General features: G+C 38.0%; 1 pseudogene; it reads right to left on the reverse strand.

The window, feature by feature from the left end:
• The window catches only part of LOC101356851 (60S ribosomal protein L32 pseudogene), a 124,614-nt pseudogene extending 105,076 nt beyond the window's left edge, over window positions 1-19,538 (reverse strand).
• Window positions 19,539-21,048: the final 1,510 nt, after the last annotated feature.

Here is a 21,048-nt window from a genome sequence, read left to right on the forward strand (position 1 = left end):
ACAAGAAGGCAGGAGGGGACAGGAAAGCTGGACGAATGGAAATGGGGAGCCCAAGGTGGAAAAGGGGAGCGTGTTGACACTTCGCACGCTTGGCAACTAATGTCACAAAACAATATGTGTATTATTTAATGAGAAACTAATTTGCTCTGTAAACCTTCATCTAAAGCACAACAACAAAAAAATACATCTTCTGACAAAGCAGCCAAAAGATCAGTTGTCATTTTCTCTTGAAAGTTCCTCATACCGAATGATATCACCTCTATCTAAGGTTGTATTAAAACATACACTTATCGAATGGGAATATAATTCTCTCAAGAATTATGTATAGGCAAAAGGTGAGTTAATAAGAACAAGAGCTCTGAAGCCCCAAGCTGACGTGACATTGAGTACCAGCTCCAGTTTCTACTAGCTGGATGCCTTTGATAACTCTCTGAATCTCAATTGTTCACATCTGTAAAATGGGTTTAATACTAGTAACTGTCTCATAGGATTGCTATGAGAATTATTTTTAAAAGGGGTAACCACAGTACCTAGATTTCAATAAATCCATTCATTTAAAAAAATAATGATTACTATGTGCCAAAAAATATTCTAGACTTTGGTATTACAACAATGAAGCAGTAAAACAAAATTCCTGGACCTGTTGAGAGGGAGTCTGAAGCAAACTATAAAGAAATCCATTCATAAAACATACATAAATTATTGAAAACAGTAAATGCCATGAAGTAAATAAAAAATACATAAATCAGGAACCCGATTTCGACTGTGCATGTAGGGGCAGGTACTTTAGCTAGGATGATCAGAGACGACCTCCCTAAAAAGAGGACCTTTCCATTGAGGCAGAATGAGAAGAAAGCACCAGCAAAACAAACATCGAAGAGAAAAATATTCCAGACAGAGGTGTGAGCAAGTGTAGATATTAATAAACTACTTCTTGGTATCTATGTTTCCCTTAAATAGATTTTGACCAAATGTTTGATCTGATTGTATGTCATCTGATTGGGCATTATCGAATATCATTTAAAAATGAACAGATTCCCCTAGATTATTCCCTGTAATGTCTTTCAATCAATCATCAATATTTTTAGCTTTTACAGAGTGCAAGTTGATGTTTTACGTGACAATGCTTTATCACTGAGAGACTTGGCTGAATGCCACGTAAATGAATTTGACTCTGGAAAGCATGTCCCTTCGATTATCTGTTAAATGCCTCTTTTTACACCGAAGCTGCTGACAAAAATGAGAAAGCAAACAAATGAGATGAGTTGCGGTGAGGACACAGGAAGCCAAGAGAGCAGAGTATCTAATTGGAAGAGCACAGGAGAATGTTTAAAATAAGTTTCAGAACAGTGACAAGGATGAAGATGATGTTATCTCTCGGATAGAAGAAGCTATTAAAATACACCATAGTGTTTTCAATCACTTAATCAGAAAGTCCTTTTCCTGAGAACTGTCTTTTGTCCATGTGCCACGAACAAACATAAATATTTTGGATTTCCTGCATCCTTTACCCTGATAATGGGCTCTTAACTATTAGCTCTTCCCACCTCAAAGAAGAAGCTAAAAACAGTGATAAAACATGAAAGATAGACATGATGTCTTTTTCAGATGAATTAATGAATCGCACAAATAGTTTAGTGTTATGTCTTTTCTAGGCTCTTGCTTTTTTATAGGGTATTTTACACAGCTTTTATATACAGCGCATTTGCATCCTGGATTTAGGTGTAACACATAATGTAAACACGTACACAAGAGTTGAACTTTGGTAAAGCAAATAGGTTTTCTGAACAGTTTCTGGTGAAATTTTTTTTAAGATGTCCCGTAACAGTAACCTTTCATCTGTATATAACTTTTCAAGGCATATTTAATATTTGAAAAATTCTTGAATAAATAACTTCATAAGGTAATGCTATGAAGTGTTCATTTAAGATTTTTTATAAGACTTTAAATTTTTAAAGTAAATATGAGTAAGCTGTGCCTGTACATTTTAACAAAGTAATTTATGTCAAAACCCAAACATTTATTATAACAGCCCTATTCAGGGGAAAATACAAATATTATGGATTTTTACAAATTATAATTAAAACAAATAATTTGGCAGAAACTTATTCTACTACGACGGTAATAAAGTTTCATAAGATGTTTACATTCTTATGAGATCTTAAATAACATTTTCTGGATTCAAATAGAGATGTGCCAATCATTTTAACTATAATAAGCCTGAAGTTTTCCTTTACGTTAAACAAATAAACCAAAGTGACATTCTATTTGGGCAAAAGGTGAAATTAAGTTTAAGTGGCCATATTCGGGAATAAAATCACTATGAAAAGCAATTAAATGAATTTTTGCTACTATTATAAGTGACAAATTTTCCCATTTTACCTGTATTTTAATGTGTAATTGGAAATAGAAATCCTGGTATTCATATTGATCCCACCCAGGGTTGTACTTTGAAGTATGACCTCAGAATTTGTGTAACAGTATCATATAGATGATAAAATTACAGAGGAAACTGTGTAATAACATTCCTATAGAAATCTTCACTTGCACAACTATGATTCTTGTATACTAACGTGGCTTTGCTTTATGTAAGGATATAATACCCCTATCTATTTGAAACTTGTGTTACCGAAGCACTAAAATACAGATCTGGTTTAATTAAATGACCAAGACTCAACAGAAAGAATCCAATCAATATGAGTAACTTTCCTGCTTCTCTCTCCAAAACTGCTTGAGTGCTTTACGTTCAGGCACATCAAGCCAGTGGGTGCTGGGTGCTGTGTCAGAATGATAATTCAGGGGTTAAAAAGGACTAAATTATCATTCACATATGAGAGAAGCTGCTATCAACTCGCTTACTGACCTTCTCTGTGCTCACAGGTAAGATGCACTGTTACTTATAATAAGATGAGAAATGGAGTCACCTGGATAAACCGTTAGGGGAATCTGATGGTCTCATTAGTAAGGTGCCTTCCTGGCCATCAACATAGCGTTCCCTAACTAAGGAAGCTGCCACTAATCAAATGTGCTCCTGGAGAACTACAACAGGATTTGGCACTAAATTTCGAGATAATGATGGTCGAGTAGGGCTTGATTTATTCTATGCCTTGCTTTTGTTCTCTTTATTGATTCCTACAAAATAAAGACGGCTGTGCCTGTTACAGAATTTGAAATAATTGGAATCGGTGTTATTTACATAGGATTTGATGCTTGCCAAAGTTGTGAAGTGGGTGAGGAGGGGCGGCAGGCACGGGGAGACATGTCCTTTGAACAGCTGCCTTTGGAAGAAATGTTCCGGTAATAAACTGCCTCCAGCGCTTGTCTGAAACAAATAAATAAATAAATTCTGCGTCGGGTGAATCACATCAAAATCTCAAGACAATTCCAAGATGAACCAACTTGGAGAGTAAATGACCTCTTCATCTGGGTGATAAAGTTCCAGCCAAAATATTCTCCGGGCCCGAGACGTGATTCATTAGAAGTATGTGCATGGTGTGTGCTCCGCTCTCTATCTGGCAGAGTCCAGTCTGCACACTGATAAGAAGCAAATGCAAATGTCCTGATAAGAACTGAATGCAAATATTTATGATATGATATTCCCTGGGAATTATGTGCAGATAAAACGAAGTGTATTATTTTCCTGCTTCTCTTTCAGGTTTGCCAAAATGCCCTTTTTCGCTTTTGGAATTTGCATTTCTTCAAAATTGATTCGGCTTGCGTATTATGTTAAGCTATTTGTTTGCTAAGGATGGTAATTAGTTACTGTAATTACAGCAATGACAGTTGCTAAATTGTTTTTAAAGCATTACAGTGAGCCTGTGCCAGAAGATTGCAGTATTTTTTTGGATTTAAGCAGAGGCTGGAAAAACTCCCACTCTAGGGCCAGCATGGGATTTTCAACTACAAAGCTGCTTTTCCTGATTGAAATTAAAAAAAAAAAAAAAAAAAAATCATTAATTTGCATTGATTGCAAGCGCTAACTTTACATTTAGGTTTATTCACATATCACAGAAATATTAGCGATGGTGAACCTTGGCGTAAAGGAGACACAAGGGGACACCCATCGTAAATAAAAGTGAAAGCTGATAGCAGAGAAAAAATGGTACAACTATTACTCGGAACCTGTTAATTAAACTTTTTAGCCTGTTTTTAGATAAATTAAAAACAATTAAAAATGTTTCTCTGAAAGTCATTCCCAAACTTTTCTGAACACTCCTAGTTAAAATGAGTAATGTGGAAAAGAATCGTTTGGCCATACTCTATATTTGACATGTGGAAAGTAACAAAAAAGAAGAAAGGTTATTTATGCAAATACTTCTCACAGACCTAGTTTAAAAGCAAATAGTGAGGAGGAGAGACTTGAGCTACAAAGTGTGTGCGAGATGTTTCATGTGATTTATGTCTTAAATAAACTTGGAAGTTAAAGGTAGGGATTCTGGTTCTCTGTGATGTCAGTTGTCCCAAAAACGTCCTCCAATATTAATTTCTGAAGTCTAGAAAAATGCAGGTGTACTCAAACTTTTTCCCCAACCACCTGAAGTCAAAATAATACAAAATTTGAATGCATTCTTTAAGGTACAGGTTTTTATACTGATATTTTTATACTCATGAGAGGTTCATAAATACTACTACTATATTTTAAATGATGGGCTTCCTCTGCTGGAGGAAAGTTAGCTACTTTCATCACCACCACCATCATCATCATCATCACAATAGCGGCTAATGTTTATTGAGAACTTTCCATATTTCAGATACTGTGTGAAGAACTTTAAACACATTTTCTCAACAACTTACAAGCCATTATTATTATCTCCATTTTATAGAAAGAGATAGTAAGGCTTAGAGATATTAAAAACTACCTACAGTCCTCCTGCTGGTAAACACTGGACATGGAATTCAAACCCAGGCAATCTGTGCTCTTCACTTGAGAGGACATGACCTTGTATTTCAGTGTAAATAAATAATACTTTTTCTCTTTGAACTGACAGGCTTTACCTGAAAGCTAAACTACATAGTCAAGATGTCAAAAATCAAGTTTTCTCCTCAGAGCTTGTTTGTTGTCATTTTATTCTGTTTACTTATTACAGACATAATTTCACTGATGACATCTCCAATAGCACCAGTGATTGATGAGAAATTTGACTTTTTACAAAAAGAATCATCTCCTACACATTGATTACTTCTTCTCCAAAAAGACTCAACAAATTTAGTCTTGGTTTTTATCATCATTTGAGAAGCATAAATCCCAGTTGGTGTAATACGGTTTTTATATTTATATGAATAGATAAAATTGGCGAATGGGCATTTTATGGCATTTTGAAACTGAGTTTTGAAAATTATCTCATGCCATGCACACTTATGCTCTACCCTTCATTCTACACAGCTTTTTCAGGCATAAGCCCAATTACATAGCACAGATGTGGAAGGCAAATGTCTCACATGTGTATACATACGCATACACACATGGAGGCATAAATCAATGCCATTTACACAAGCAGTATTTCCAATTAATGTATTCAACAACTGCTCTTTATAAGTCATTTCTGATACACTCACCCTCTCGAAGCTGGAAGTTTTCAATTTCTAAACGTTGTTAGGTGCCATTGAGTTGGTTCCAACTCACAGCAACCCTACGTACAAGATGAAACACTAGCCGGTCTTGCACCATCCTCACAATCATTGCTGTTTGAGCCCATTGTTGCAGCCACTGTGTCAATCTATCTCATTGAGAGTCTTCCTCTTCTTGGCTGACCCTCTACTTTACCAAGCATGATGTCCTCCTCCAGGGACTGGTCCATCCTGATACCATGTCCAAAGTATGTGAGACGAAGTCTCACCATCCTCACTTTTAAGGAGCATTCTGGTTGTATTTCTTCCAAGACAGATTTGTTCGTTTTTCTGGCAGTCCGTGTATATTCAACATTCTTCACCAACACCATAATTCAAAGGCATCAATTCTTCTTTGGTCTTCCTTATTCATTGTCCAGCTTTTGCATGCATACAAGGCAATTGAAAATACCATGGCTTGGGTCAGGCACACCTTAATCCTCAAGGTGACATCTTTGCTTTTCAACACTTTAAAGAGGTCTTTTGCAGCAGATTTGCCCAATGCAATACGTTGTTTAATTTCTTGACTGCTTCTTCCATGGGTGTTGACTGTGCATCCAAGTAAAATGAAATCCTTGACAACTTCAATCTTTTCTCCGTTTATCATGATGTTGCTTATTGGTCTAGTTGTGAGGATTTTTGCTTTCTTTATGTCGAGGTGCAATCCATACCAAAGGCTGCAGTCTTTGATCTTCATCAGTAAGTGCTTCAAGTCCTCTTCACTTTCAGCAAGCAAAATTGTGTCATCTGCATATTGCAGCTTGTTAATGAGTCTTCTTTCAATACTGATGCCATGTTCTTTTTCATATAGTCCAGCTTCTCGGACTATTTGTTCAGCATGCAGATTGAATAAGTATGGTGAAAGGATACAACTCTGACACACACCTTTCCTGACTTTAAACCACACAGTATTGCCTTGTTCTAATGACTGCCTCTTGGTCTACATACAGGTTCTGAATGAGCACAATTAAGTGCTCTGGAATTCCTATTCTTTGCAATATTATCCATAATTTGTTATGATCCACACAGTCAAATGCCTTTGCATAGTCAAAAAAAAACACAGGTAAACATCTTTCTAGTATTCTCTGCTTTCAGCCAGGATCCATCTGACATCAGCAATGACATCCCACGTTCCACGTCCTTTACTGAATCTGGCTTGAATTTCTGGCAGTTCCCTGTGGATGTATTGCTGCAACCATTTTTTAATTATCTTCAGCAAAATTTTACTTGTGTGGGATATTAATGATATTGTTCAATAATTTCTGCATTCTTTTAGATCACCTTTCTTCGAAATGGGCACAAACACAGATCTCTTCAGTTCGATGCCCAGGTAGCTGTCTTCCAAACTTCTCAGCATAGATCAGTAAGCACCTCCAGCTCTGCACGCATTTGTTTCCCAGCCCACATGACACTATACTTTTGCCTTCTATAGCATTTATTGTAAGATTCATTGTGTCTTATATGGACATGGGTCACTGCATACACATCTGTCTTCTCCAGTAGACTGAAAGCTCTTCAGAGCTCGGTCTGTTGCATCTCTTTGACCTAGCACAGGACTTGGCACATAGTAGATGCACAATAAATATGTCCTGAATAAATAAGCACTAATCTCATTCAAACAACTACAAAATTTCAGTGGCATACAACAATAAGCATTTATTTCTCACTCATAGGTCTACAGGGCAGGTGGGATAACTCTGCTTCAGACTGTGGGAAAACTGGGTCTGTGCCACTTGCCTCAATTTGGGCCCAGGCTAGAGGGGCACAGCTATCTAGAGCATGTATTTCTCATAGTGGGGGATCAGAAGCTTCCAGGAGGATAAGTGGAAATATGTAATGTCTTTTAATCTCTAGGCTCAGAAATGGCACCTCTTTCTTCCACCCACAGTTCATTGTCCAAAGCAAGTAAACAGCCAAGCCCAATATCAATATGGTGGGGAAGTGTATTCTTCCCACAAAGGTGGTGGAGAGTAGACTGTGGAGAGGGAGTAAATGTTTGCTGAACAATGATGTAGTTCACAACAAACATCAAATATTTATATAATAAGGTGCATACCCTATTACCCTTTCTTTTATAAAAAGCATCAAAAACATTAAAATAAATAAGAAAGATGGAGAATTGCCTCATTATCAAGACACTGGAAAATATTTCATGATTTTCACTGAAAAAAAATTTTAGTTCAATAAATTTAAGTGACAAGAGTATTCTCTGTGGTTTCAACATCTATACACTATGCTACAGCTTACTGCTTTTCTCATTTTTGTCCTCTGTATGTCTGGAGAAGTAATCAGCCCTCTTCTTCCATATTTGAAGATTATTAGTCAATTGTTCTTATGTCCTCTCCTCAATCCATATCCTACCTTTGTAGCTCTTCTTTGGGACACTCCCCAAAGCATTTAGAGCCAAAAGCTACATTGAAGTCTCTTCTTACCATCGATCAATCAAACTGGAAGGGGGATCTTATTTCTTTACAGGAAAAATTTTGGCAAATTTCCAGCTGAAGAGAAACATATGGGTTCACACCCCCACTCCCACATTTTCCTAAACCCCACTCCAATCTGCAAACATATCAGAGTCAATTTGGCTAAACTGTATTGGATCAAAGAACAGCTTCGAAGAGCGTGAAGTCAGGCTTCAAATATCAGCTAAGCACAGTCTGGTTACAGGAAGGAAAACATCCCTCCTGGGGTGAGACATCTTTCTTTTCCAGACAGTCAAAGAATGTTATTCATTACTAAGTTTATGGTGCCCACACTGGGAGCACAGCTCATTACTTCAGAATTCCTGCCCAGTTTACATGGAAGGTCTCTTGTCAGCTGTCTAGTGCTTTGCACAGTAGATTTGGTCTCAACAAATACAAAATAGATCATTAGACAATCTCTAGCTGCACTTGGTCATACGGTGGCTGGTCATACGGTGACTGTATAAACACTTACCCTGGAGCCTGGAATTTAAAAAAAATTTATTTAAGTTTTTAAATTAGGAAAATAATTCGTTTTGTATTCTCCAGCAAGATTTTGTCACACTTTCTTCATTTAACTTATCTGCTTAACCAAATCCCACTGAAATAGAGAGAGTTAACACGTTAATATCAATGTACAGGAAAAATCACACCTTGGAACATAAGTTAGTGTAATTCATGGTGAAAGGAAAATACGTGGAAAGGCATCCAAAATCCTACTTGTATCAGTAATATATGTATTAAAGTTTCAGATCACAAAATGGGGATAATATCACTTAAAATTATCTTTGTTCTATCATCTACTTGATTAATAAGTATGTACAGAGCACCTACTACAGACTTGGCTCTCCCAGGATTCCTGGAAAGGTTGTGAAATCAATGACTCTGATTACTGTACAATTTTATTGACTTTCAGAAACATCAGGAATCAAATAGCACTAAATTGTATCTCTACTAAAACCTAAAATAAATTAGCACAAACATGAAAGAAGTTAAGCAAGGATGCAAAAAGAAACTTACCAACCTCTACCCAAATAGGACTATGCATTTTTCAAAATCTATTACATCACATTTACCAGGGTAGAAGAAAGAGAAATTTAAGCACTGTGATGCAAACCAGCAGAGTTAGCAGACTGGTGAAAATGTCTCTTGGCTCACACATTTTTGTAAGTCTGATTAAACTAAATTACCATACCCCTTCTAAAGCAAGTCATAGGTCAGTTAATCTCTTGCCCCAGAATTTTAGCCTTCTCCATATACCACACTGAGTCTGAGAACCTCAAACTGATTGCTGCATAAGGAAATTTGGCCTATTCCGGTGTAAAGGTCATGTCTTGGAATTCATGCAAAAGGACAAATGAACCAGGTACCATCTTAATACAGTGAAAGCTCTTCAACTTCCCCATTCAATATGAAATACAATGAAAAAGTCCTCATATTGATTTTATGTGCAACATTGCTTTAGAAGCTACTTCTGGCATTTTATGAATTCACATACATTCCTGCCTTCTCATACAGAGCATCTGACTACACCACCAAGAAATCAGGCTCTTCAGGGACAAGCCCTTCAGAAAAAGAAATAATTCAGGCAGTCTTCCATTCAGCACAGATTTTTTTTTTCTTATTCACCAAAGAAATCTTAAGGTGCTGGGGAAAGTGTGATTCCTTTACATCAAAAAAATATATATACTTGCATATTCTGATAATTCCAATTTTAATACTTATTCAAGCGTCAAGTCATCAGTTCACACAAGATTGCATTAAAATCATGGAAAGTGGTAGTTCTAGATCTTTATTAAAGTTTACAGTCTGCACCATTTTACACACTGCTCACTGATATCCTCAACTGCCATGCGGCCTGCTGGGCTGAAGGAGGATGTAACTGAGGGAGCCATAATTAGGTGTCTTAGCTCTCTCGGAAGGGTCTCCTGACCTTTATAACATGGTGCCCAATTTTTATTCATTCAATTTTCTACATAACCAGGATTTAGGTACAGAAGCCAGGAATTCCCATCATATCTTCCAGACTTGTTTTCTATTTTACATGTGTGTACATGAATATGTGTGTTGTGTGTGTGTGTGTTTAATAAAATGTTCCACTAAAATTATTGAGGAACTTTCATGTTTGAGACAACATTCTAGACACTGACAGTCCCGTGATGGACCAAAACATCATAGTCCCAGTTCTCATGGAATTTACAGCCCAATATAGGAGACAGGCAATAAAAAAAAATTATATTTAAAATTCTGATAAGCCATATGAAGGAACAAATGCTAAAAATGCATTTAGTAAGGGAAGCTAATTTAGCCAGGGGAGTTAGAAAAGTCTTCCCTGAAAAAGTGGTATGTTCATTCTGTCCCGAAAGAAAAAGATGAATGGTGAGGTAATAAGAAAGAGGAAAGGCTATTCCAGACAGTGAGAACAGCATATGAAGAACGTATTTAAGAAATACACAAGAATCCAGCGTAGAACTCAAAGGGCTTTTTAGGCCATGATAAGAATTTTAGATTTGATCCTAAGTGCACAAGATTATTGCAGGGTTTTAAATAGGTGAGAAACATAGTAAGATCTGAATGATTTAGAGGGAAGCAAGAATGGATACTGGGAGACCATTCAGGACACTATTACAGTAGTTTAGACAAAAGATGATTGTAGCAATAGAGATTGTAAAAAAAAAAAAAAATAGATGTGAGATGTATTTTGTTGGTCATAGTCACTGGGACTAGGCTATTCTTGATTGAGGGTATAATGCAGAAGGAGGCAAAGACTCCCTGGATTTCAGCATGGGCCAATGAAATGGAGAACATGGCATGAGGATCAGTACTGAAGGTAATGAGTTTAATTTTTAAAGTATCGTAAAAACAGCATGGGGGCGGTGTCTGACCTCCTCCAACTCCTCAAGGGGTAAGGAGAATCAAGATCATCAGCGCAAGGCTGACTCCCATGAGGTGGAGGCCAGACAAGCCTCCTCTCTCTGCCATCTTCACTAATTCTGACAATAACCATCCCTGCACAGCACTCCCTACTTTGCTGAGTTCGATAATTCATTGCAATGGCCACACAGACCTCACAGACCATACTCACAATTACGGGGTTTATTAAGGAAGTAACACAACTCAGGGTCAGGAATGCTCAGGAACACTCAGGATACAGTTCTTCCATTAGGGTAGCCTGTTCCCAGCTGTGCTCGCAGGCATACCTCTCCCTAGCCCTAGGCCTCTGCCCATAGGCGCTCAGCTTTCTCCCCATGGGCTGGAAAGCCCACCACACAGTCTCCTGCTGCTGAGCCTCTCTTGTTGCTCTCTCCTTCCTTGGTGGTAGACCCCTCCTCTCTGCTCTGGAATTGGCTCTCTTTTAAGGCAAAACTGACCTATCCCCTTGGTAGGCCACAATTACCCTACACACAATCACCTGGGTAGTAGTTACAAGACCATGGTTAGAAAGGCCACACACAAAAGTAATTAATCGTACCGCAAGTATTCATTTTGAGATGTCTGTGAAACATCTAAGAGGAAGTATGGAATGACTGGTTAGATACATGGTTCTGGAGGTCAGTTGAGAGGTATGAGTTATGGTTATAAATTTAGAAGTCATCAGACAATATTTGAAGCCATGAAAACAATTATTTCACCTTGAGTAGTGTGAGAAGAAATGAAGGTCCAGGGAAACTCCTGAGAATTTCAGGTAAAGAAGGAAGAACTTCAGGGAAGAAAGAAAGAGGAAAACCAAGAGAGTGTGGCAACTCAGAAGCCAAGAGAAGAATATTTATAAAGGAGGAGTGGCCAATCATATCAAATGATGGTAAGAAACAAAGCAGGGGTAGTCGATGACATGGTGCATCACCCAGGTGCCCCTTCTAGGGCTGAACCTCTCATCCCTCTAGCTACTGGGACTGTTGGAAACCAACAGCTGTCATCTGAATCCCTCTCTGGGAATTGACCTCAGCTGAAGAGAACCACTTTGCCTAAGATCATGCCCGCTTCCTGGGCAGCTGGCAACTGGCCAACATGGGGAAAGACTACTCCAGTGCTAACCCCAATTCGGGACAACCCTGAAAGGGCATCTCAGCTGCAGAGTTCCCCTAAGGATTGGCTGCAGTCTTTGTTGCAACTGCATCACAGCCTGATTTCTCCCTCTGCCCAATCTAGCTTCCTTCACTACTCCACTGGTGTTGATCCTGAGAATGCTCCCTACTAATTACTCTCCATGCAAATCTTTATTTTAGAGTCTGTGTCCCAGAGAACTGACTTTCCACAGTAGGATAAGCACTAAGAAAAATTGTCCATTGGATTTATCAACATGGAGACATTGGTGACCTGAGCAAGAGAAATATTTTTCAGAAATACAACAAAATTAATATTGTTTGCATTGTATCGTATAGTATAAGTGGAATATGATGTTCTAGTGATAGCTCTTCCAGTTGTCATTATTTTAAAAAACCACATCCTTGTACAGATCTGTCATTATGATAATATTGAAAATCTTGAAGAATTTACCTTGCCTCAAGCAGGGTGTCTCGAACCAGTCACCTCATAGCAAAAACATACGGAGGAAGCACTATCTCAACACAAATCTCTCAGATGTTTCTACAAATCCTGTTCTGGAGTATTCAGGTTCTAGGTTAAATCCATCAAACATATCAATAAGGGGAAAAAATATTTTCCAAAGAAAACCAAACACATTTATTTCCTTTGGATGATTTAATCTTTATACTAAAAGCTTATTTAAGGAAATATATTCTCAATGCAACACCATACCCAAGGTAGATGTGCTCAGGCAGTTTTTTTCTTTTTCTTTTTTCTTTTTTTTAACAACATACAAGTATAATTGCTTTCAGGCTTTGTATACATTTGTTATAGTTTTCTTACCTCTCCATTTATTGAGCATACAGAGCCTGTTTTATAATAATTTGACATGCTCTGACCTTATGTCTCTGTTGACATCCTACATCATTTGTTTTTGGAACTTGTCTGAATATTGTGAACGTCTCCAAACACTAAAGCACATGGCACTTAAAAAAAAGATATCTGAAATGTCAACTGATACATGTCAGGTCCCCAGCCAACAATGCTTTTCCATGATTCTTAGTAGAACCTTCTATTTCAGTGTTTTTCCCCTCCTGGACTAACTTCCTAATACATTTTCACTAAATTTTGTTGCTTGACAAACACTGCTCATTTGTGAATGAAGGTAGCATTGATCACCTGTTGACCCTATGGCCTCAAAAAGAAGAAATCACCAAGGTAGCAGAAGTCAGCATAACTGCCAAGCACAAGCCTGTAAATTCAGATTTGACTGTTGGAAAGTGCTTAAAATCTCCAAATGTTCAAATGGGAATAAAAATGTATTTTAAAAGAAAATAAAGAAGATTGTATAAAGTAAATCAGAGTGAACCCTAAGAAGTGGAGATTAGAAAGAAAAGATAGGTTAAAAAGGGGAAGACACGACTTCCAGTTTCAGCTTCAACATGTAAAGATCTTAGAAGTTGTCACTCCTACCCTTGAAACAAGAGAAAGCTGGACAAACTGAAAGTCAAAGACTTTTCTTGGACTCATCACAGAACAGGGATCTGCAGGCAAACCGCCACTCCAAAATCTTGAGAGACAAGAACATATAAAGGGACAGACAGATACAGTCAAGATCTGCTCACATGAAGCAGAAGCTGCTGCAGCCATAAACTGGTGGAAACAGTTAAATGATAATTCTGAGGAAATGCTGGAGGTTGAGTATGGACTAGCATGAGAGTGAGAAACTCCTACAGAGTACAACATTAAGGGCCATACCTCCAGAAAACTCCACCAAGTTCTCATGGCGAAGATCCTGGAAAGGGATTCAAGGAAATAGATTGCAAATGCTGCAGCTAAAGCAGGGAGCGGAGGCAGGGGGCGGGGGAGCTATACCACTGGAAAAATCATTGTGAAGGTCACAGCCCCAAGACACAGGCTCACTAAAAGACTGATATTTCATTAGAAGATTATGGAATGCTACCTCTCCCAACACACCTTAACTATCCTACCAACTAAGCTCCAGTATTGTAACAGTGGATACAGCTAAAAGAGTTGCAAGACCCCAGACTCTCTCTAAGAAGGAGTACTTAGAAAAATCCCAAATCAAACGAGGACACTAGAGGAATTTGACGGTTCTGAAGAATATTAAACACTGCCAAATTCCTATCCAGTTTAATATAAATCCTCACACCAAAGGCCTATTTATCTCAGTTCCTATTACCCAATACAACATGTCTTGCTTGCAACAAAAAAATTACAAGTATGCCAAAAGGCAAGAAGAAACACAGTCTGAAGAGACAAAGCACTCATCAGAACCAGATTAGGACATAAAACAAATGTTGGACTTATCAGAAATAAAAATTTAAAATAATTATGATTAATACACTAAAGACTCCAATGAAAAAAGTGGACAACATGCAAGATGGGTAACGTAATTAGAGAGATGAAAAATCTCAGAAAAACTCAAAAGTAAATATTAGAAATCAAAAACACTGTAGCAGATAAAGAATGCCTCCAATGGGCTCATTAGTAGACACAACATGGCTGAGGACAGCATCGGTGAGCTTGAAGATAGCTCAACAGAAACTTCCCAAACTGAAATGCGAAGAGAAAAAATGATGACTAAAACCCAATAGAACATCCAAGAACCACAGGGCAATATCTAAAAATGTAACATACACATAATTAGAATAACAGAAGGAGAGAGAGAGAAAGGACAAGAAATATTTGAAGTAATAATGGTTGCGAACCTTCCAAAATTAACGACAGATACCAAACCTCAGATCCAGGTAGCTAAGAGAACACCTAACAGGAAAAACACAAAACTTACATTCTTAGGCATATCATGTTCAAACAGCAGAAAATCAAAGACAAAGAAAAAAAAATTACGAAGCTAGAGGGAAAAAACAGCTTACTTAGAGAGTTACAAGGATAAGAATAACAGCAGACTTCTCATCAGAAACCATGCAAACAAGGAGAGAGTGGAGTAAAATCTATTTAAAAGTGTGTTGAAAAAAATAACCACCAACCTATAATTCCATATCTAACAGTGAAAAAATAATGATTTCCTCAGACAAACAGAAACTGAGGGAATTCATTGCCAGCCAACCTTCCCTTCAAGAAAAGTTAAAAGAAGTTCAGAAAACTCCTACACTAGACACAGAAACAACAGCTATGCATGAACTCTTTAGCTCTCACAATTGCATACAGTTGAATCCCTATAATAACTTCCTTATTATATATCATTCCAAGTGGTTCTCAGAGAAAGAGATAGCAAATACACACAACTAGTGTCCATTATTCATCAGGTGCTGTATTAAGCACTTCACATATATCACTTAATACCCACTATGATCTATGTGGTCTCTGTAGAGGACATATGTCCAGCGTTTGCTTGTTTGCTTATTTGTCTGTTTGGCTGTCCATCATCTATACATGAGAGTATTGTATGAATTGAAACGGACAAATATTTACTCTCCCTAACCCGTGTAGGCATGGCTGTGTAACCAAGGTGCAGCCAACTAGATGCCCTGGCATTGGACAACAAATTCAGAGCCTGTGATCAAAGACGCCAATACACCTTAGAACTCTCATAAAGAGTGGAAGAAGCCCCTAATCAGACTATTCCAACAGTGTGATTTAACCGTGGTTTCCCCCTTCAGCATCACACAGTTTTGACCCTTTTTCTGGGCTCAATTCTCCAGACGTCCCATGAATTTGTGACCTGTCCTTCCAATCGATTCATTTTTTTTTAAATTTGTGGCCAAAATCTTGACTAGTGAGTAGGTAATAATTAGTATCTGTATTTTACAGATGAGTAAAATAAAAGCTCATAGAAGAAAAGTGACATGCAGGTCTGTCCAGGTTCAAAGTCAGTTATCTTAACCACTATTCTATGATGTCTCCTTTATTTACTTATTATTTGTTTGTCACTAGCCTTTTTTTCTTTAAATAATATTTATTGTGTTTTCAGTGAAGGTTTACACAGCAGTTTATGTTCCCATTCAACAATTTCTACACAGGTTTTTTCGGCTACACTCTTCACAATGCATCAACATTCTCATTATTTCCATTCTTGTTGTTCCATTTCCATTAATCTAGTTTCTCTGCCCCTTACATTCTCATCTTTGTTTTAAAATAATTGTTGACCATTTGGTCTCACATAGGTGATTTTTTAAAGGAGGACAGTACTTACAGGTGATTTTTTTTTTTTTTTTTAAAGCCAATTGGTTATTTATCATATGGTGATCTCAGGTGTTAGTTTCAGTTCAAGGTGAAGAATATCTCAAGGCAATAGTCTCAGGGAGTCCTCCAGTCTCAACCAGTTCAGTGGGTCTCTCTTTTTTTTTTTTTTGTAAAGAAATTTGAGGTTCTGGCCCACATTTTTCTCCCATTCTATCAAATATCATCTATCATGGCCTTGATTAGAATGGTCAGTAGTGGTGGCTGGGCACCATCTAGTTCTTCTGGTCCCAGGGTAGATGAAGCTGTGGTTCATGTAGACTATTTGTCCTACAGACTAGTTTCTTCTTTGAGTCTTTGGTTTCCTCCTCTCTCTTTGGTCTGGAAGAGTAGAAACCAAAAGTTGTATCTTAGATGGCCACTCACAAGCTTTTAAGATCCCAGACAATATTCACCAAACTAGGATGCAGAACCTAACTTTATGAACTATATTATGCCAGTTGATGGAGATGTCTCATGTGACTATGGTCCTAATCCTTCAAACCCAAAAATCCAATCCTGCAAGGTGCTTAGTTATGCCTAAGAAGTATCTACAACTGTGAACCTAGCCTTTTTTTTTTTTTAAATTGGCTCTATCTTGAAAAACAAAATATCAGTACAAAAAACTACATGTATAAAGTAACTAACAATATTTTCCTACAAATATCTGGAAACAGGTATTGTACTATCATTAAATAACCATGTATACAATACCTTATTTCACTGAGATTTAAATTTATTGATGAAAATAATACTGTCATATTGAATACCTGCAGAAATTTGGATTTTACAATATAGAAAACAAAGAAAAGTAGGCAAATACTTCTATGCCAAATTAGTCCCCTAATTCTTAACAGAGCTTTTCAAAAACCATGACCAGCTTCTGCTGTCTCATGCAGAAGTGAACAAACTGCCAGGAAAAGCCTCTCTCTGCTCTCTCTCCAGGGACATTTGCAGCCCTAGATAGAAAAACTGAGTAACTTGGGCCACAGGTGGTATGTTCATCTTCAATCCCTGTATAAGGTCATGGCTTTGGAAGGAACAAAAGAGGACCAGCTGGCCATGTGGATGATGCTGAAGTTCAGAATTTGTTCTCAGACCATGGCTTATAGTGCGAGAACAATGAGGTCCTGGCAATGGATTCAGCGACTCTTATAAAGACAGGGAAGAATGATTCTGGCAGCAGACTAGCTGAGCTGACCAAAGCTGACCAAAATGGCTCTGATTTAAAAGGGGGAAGGAGAAAAATTCCCTGATTACACCCTAAAATTACTATTAGTAAGGACAAAAGTTGTGTTAAAGAAAGTGCAATAATATTACAAAGGCTACAAATTCATTTTAATGAGAATAATGCAGAAAAGTAAATTCAGAGCAATATTTAGATCTTATGTCTTATATTAATAGAGTATGCTAGGCCATTCATAAAATAAGTCTTAATAAATTTAAAAGGACTGAAATTAAACAAAGGATGTTCCCTGACCACAATGGAGTTAAGTTAGAAATCAACAACAGAAGGAAAGTCGAGAATCCACAAATATTTGGAAATTAAATAACACATTTCTAAATAATCTATGGGTCAAAGAAGAAATCTGAATGAAATTCAGAAAACATTTTGATCTGAATGAAAAGAAATTTACAGAGAATGAATAATACAGTGAAACTGAAATGGTAATAAAATAACATCACGAACAATAATGTTTTGACTATTTGTCTAATGTTTTATGCATATTTTCTCCTTCAATTCTCACAGCAACCCAGTGAAGTAGGTACTACTATTATCCATCTTCAACAGCTGAACACAATGAAGCTTAAGGAGGTCGCACACCAAAGAAGCCAAGAAGTGGCTTGGTAAGGCTTAAACTATCTGACGCCAAAATCTTTGTTTTCAATCACTTAAGCTATGCTGCCAACACAAGATTAATGTGGCCTATGGTTATTGCTTAATTTTGCTGAAAATGAAGCAATTAATTGAAAAAAATATGCAGTGTAAGAGGCAGTGACATTTTGTTTCAAGAAGGCATTCTTGGGTTTGGAAATTCCATGTTCCTGTGCATGAAGCTATGTTGTAGAGCACTGAGGTGAAGATAAGGGGAAAAAGGCAGAGGGCACTTTATGGATAGGAATTCCCCACTGCCTAGTTGGGAGGAAAATAGGTGATTTCCTAAGACTCATTTCAAAATTTTCACAGAGATAAGATAAGGAAGCATTTTTTGAACAACTACCAAAAAAAAAAAAAAAAAAAAGAAACATTGCTATCAAGTCGATTCTGACTCATAGCAACCCTATAGGATATGGTAGAACTGCCCCATAGAGTTTCCAAGGCTGTAATCTTTACGGAAGCAGAATGTCACATCTTTCTCCCTCGGAACGGCTGGTGTGTTAAAACTAGGATTTTGAACCGGTTCATTCCTACCGAGTATTTACATTTCTAACAAGTTCCCAGGTAATGTTAATGCTGCTGGTTAGCAACCAATTCTGAGAACCACTAGTTGAGTAGTGGGTCTCAAAATTTATTATACATAAGAATCACCTGGGGATCTTGTAAATTCTGATTCAGTATATCAGGGGCAGAAATACAAGTTTTCAGCAGCGGTTTCAACTGAAACAAACCAGTTCAAAGCCCTCGTACAAACCACCAAGACCTTTCGGTTAGCAGCTGAGCTCCAAACCATTGTACAACCAGAGCTCCATAACTGAATAACTACTGCCCTTTAAATATAAAGATAAATGGGACGGGCTCTCTACCCTTAAGATGCTGACAATCTGCTAAAATCGGACCATGAAGATGAAAATACTAATGATTTACATAGTGTCTCCCAGGAAGCCCAGAACTTACATTAGTGTGCAGGAAGTTTACTGGGAAGTACTCTTGTGAACCAGGGCTTCAAATTGGCTCATGCTGGTTCAAACCTCTGCTGAGAATTTGCATTTCTAACAAGTTCTCTGCTGATATTTTGCATTTCTAGTAAGTTCCCTACTGAAGATTTGCATTTCTAACAAGTTCCTAGTAAGTTATACGTAAGAATCATCTAGGGATTTTGTTAAAATGTAGATTCTGATTCAGTATATACAAGGGTAGAAATGCAAATTCTCAGCAGGCGTTTGAACTGGAAAGAACCATTCAAAGTCCTGTTGTAAACATACCTGTGAGGAAACAGAGGTGGCAGGATTGGCCTGAGGGAGAAGGCGAACTCCCACGTAGTCGCAACAGAGGCCTAAGCCAAGGACTAACGACGACATTACACCAAAACCAAACCTGTTGCTGTTGAGTAAATTCTGACTCGCAGCAACCCTACATGGCAGAGTAGAACTACCCCACAGGGCTTCCAAGACTGACTGCTAACTGAAAATTCCACAGTTCAAAACCACCAGAGGCTCTGCAGGAGAAAGGTGTGGCAGTCTGCTTCTGTAGAGATTTACAGCCTTGGAAACCCTATGGAGTCACTATGAGTCAGAATCGACTCGACGACAGTAGGTTTTTTGGTTTTTTAATCTTTACTGAAGCAGACTGCCACATCTTTCTCCTGTGGAAAGGCTGGTGGGTTCAAACCAGTGACCACTTGGTTAACAGTGAAGCGCTTAATTACTGTGCCACCAAGGCTCCTTAACAAGGACATTAAGTTCACTTATTGACCAGACTTTGAAGGAGGCCTGCCCTCAGAAAGAAGGCGTAAACTTGGAAGAAGCAGCTCCCTTCTGTAGCAGGAATTCCCCATGAATAAAGACTTAGGCATAAGTCTCCAGGAGCCAATACTCTCAGCAACTGAGGGAGCGAGTACTTTGGTTCTAAAGGTTGGGATCCTGGTGGCCCACTACAGTTCATCCCTGCATTGTTTGGATCCATTTGCTTCATATAATAAATTAACCCCACGTGAGACCAGCTCCTCCAGAATTCTTATTGGAAACTTACAGGAGTTAGTGGGACAAACAACAGCCTCCACGACTATAGTTGGTCTTGAAGCCACAACTCCGATTCCTTCTTCTATCCATTCTACATTCCAATTACCCTCATCAAGCACCTTCACTCCTCTTAGGAACAATATCTGTGAGGGAGTGAAATAAGCAGAATTTGGCAGAGCCAGAAGTTAAACTAAACTGTAATTACAATGCAGTCTTCAATCTCCCCACTGAAGAGTTTGGAGCTTGGGTGTCATTCAGATTTGTCTTAAATTGAGGAAAATGGCCCCTCCTTTGTCCCTCCACACTCACCAGTCACAGGATGCAGGCTGCCCTGGAGAGCTACTCCATTCAGCAGAGGGCAGCATTTGTGGAGGAGCTCAGTTGTTAACAATAACACTCCCAGTAGATGAGCAGATGAAAGACTGAATGCTTCAGTCTGGAGGGGGGACCTGGGTGGTACACTACAACATCCAGTAATTAGTATCCGTTGAGCATTGATTAGGTACAGACACTAAGGGCTTTGAAAAGATTATCGGATTTAATTATTATAAAAGCCCTATGAAATAGGTATCATTATTTTATGGACAAAGTTACTATTCTAGAGGTTGTCCTAGGTCATACAGCTAGTAAGTTTAGGAAGGATTAAAACCTGGAGCCAAGAGCTTAACCAGTATGTTCCCAGGTGGGCTTAATTTATTATATTGTCTATGTGAACAAGGATTGGAAAAGAATTAAATGAGGCATTTTAAATCAGTATTTGTATCAAGTTGTTGTTGTTGTCAGGTACCTGCGAGTAGGTTCTGACTCATAGTGACTCCATGCACAAAAGAACAAAACACTGCCAAGTCCT

Source organism: Trichechus manatus, unplaced genomic scaffold (genome assembly GCF_000243295.1).
Source record: "Trichechus manatus latirostris isolate Lorelei unplaced genomic scaffold, TriManLat1.0 scaffold00009, whole genome shotgun sequence".
NCBI classification, from domain to species: Eukaryota; Metazoa; Chordata; class Mammalia; order Sirenia; family Trichechidae; genus Trichechus; species Trichechus manatus.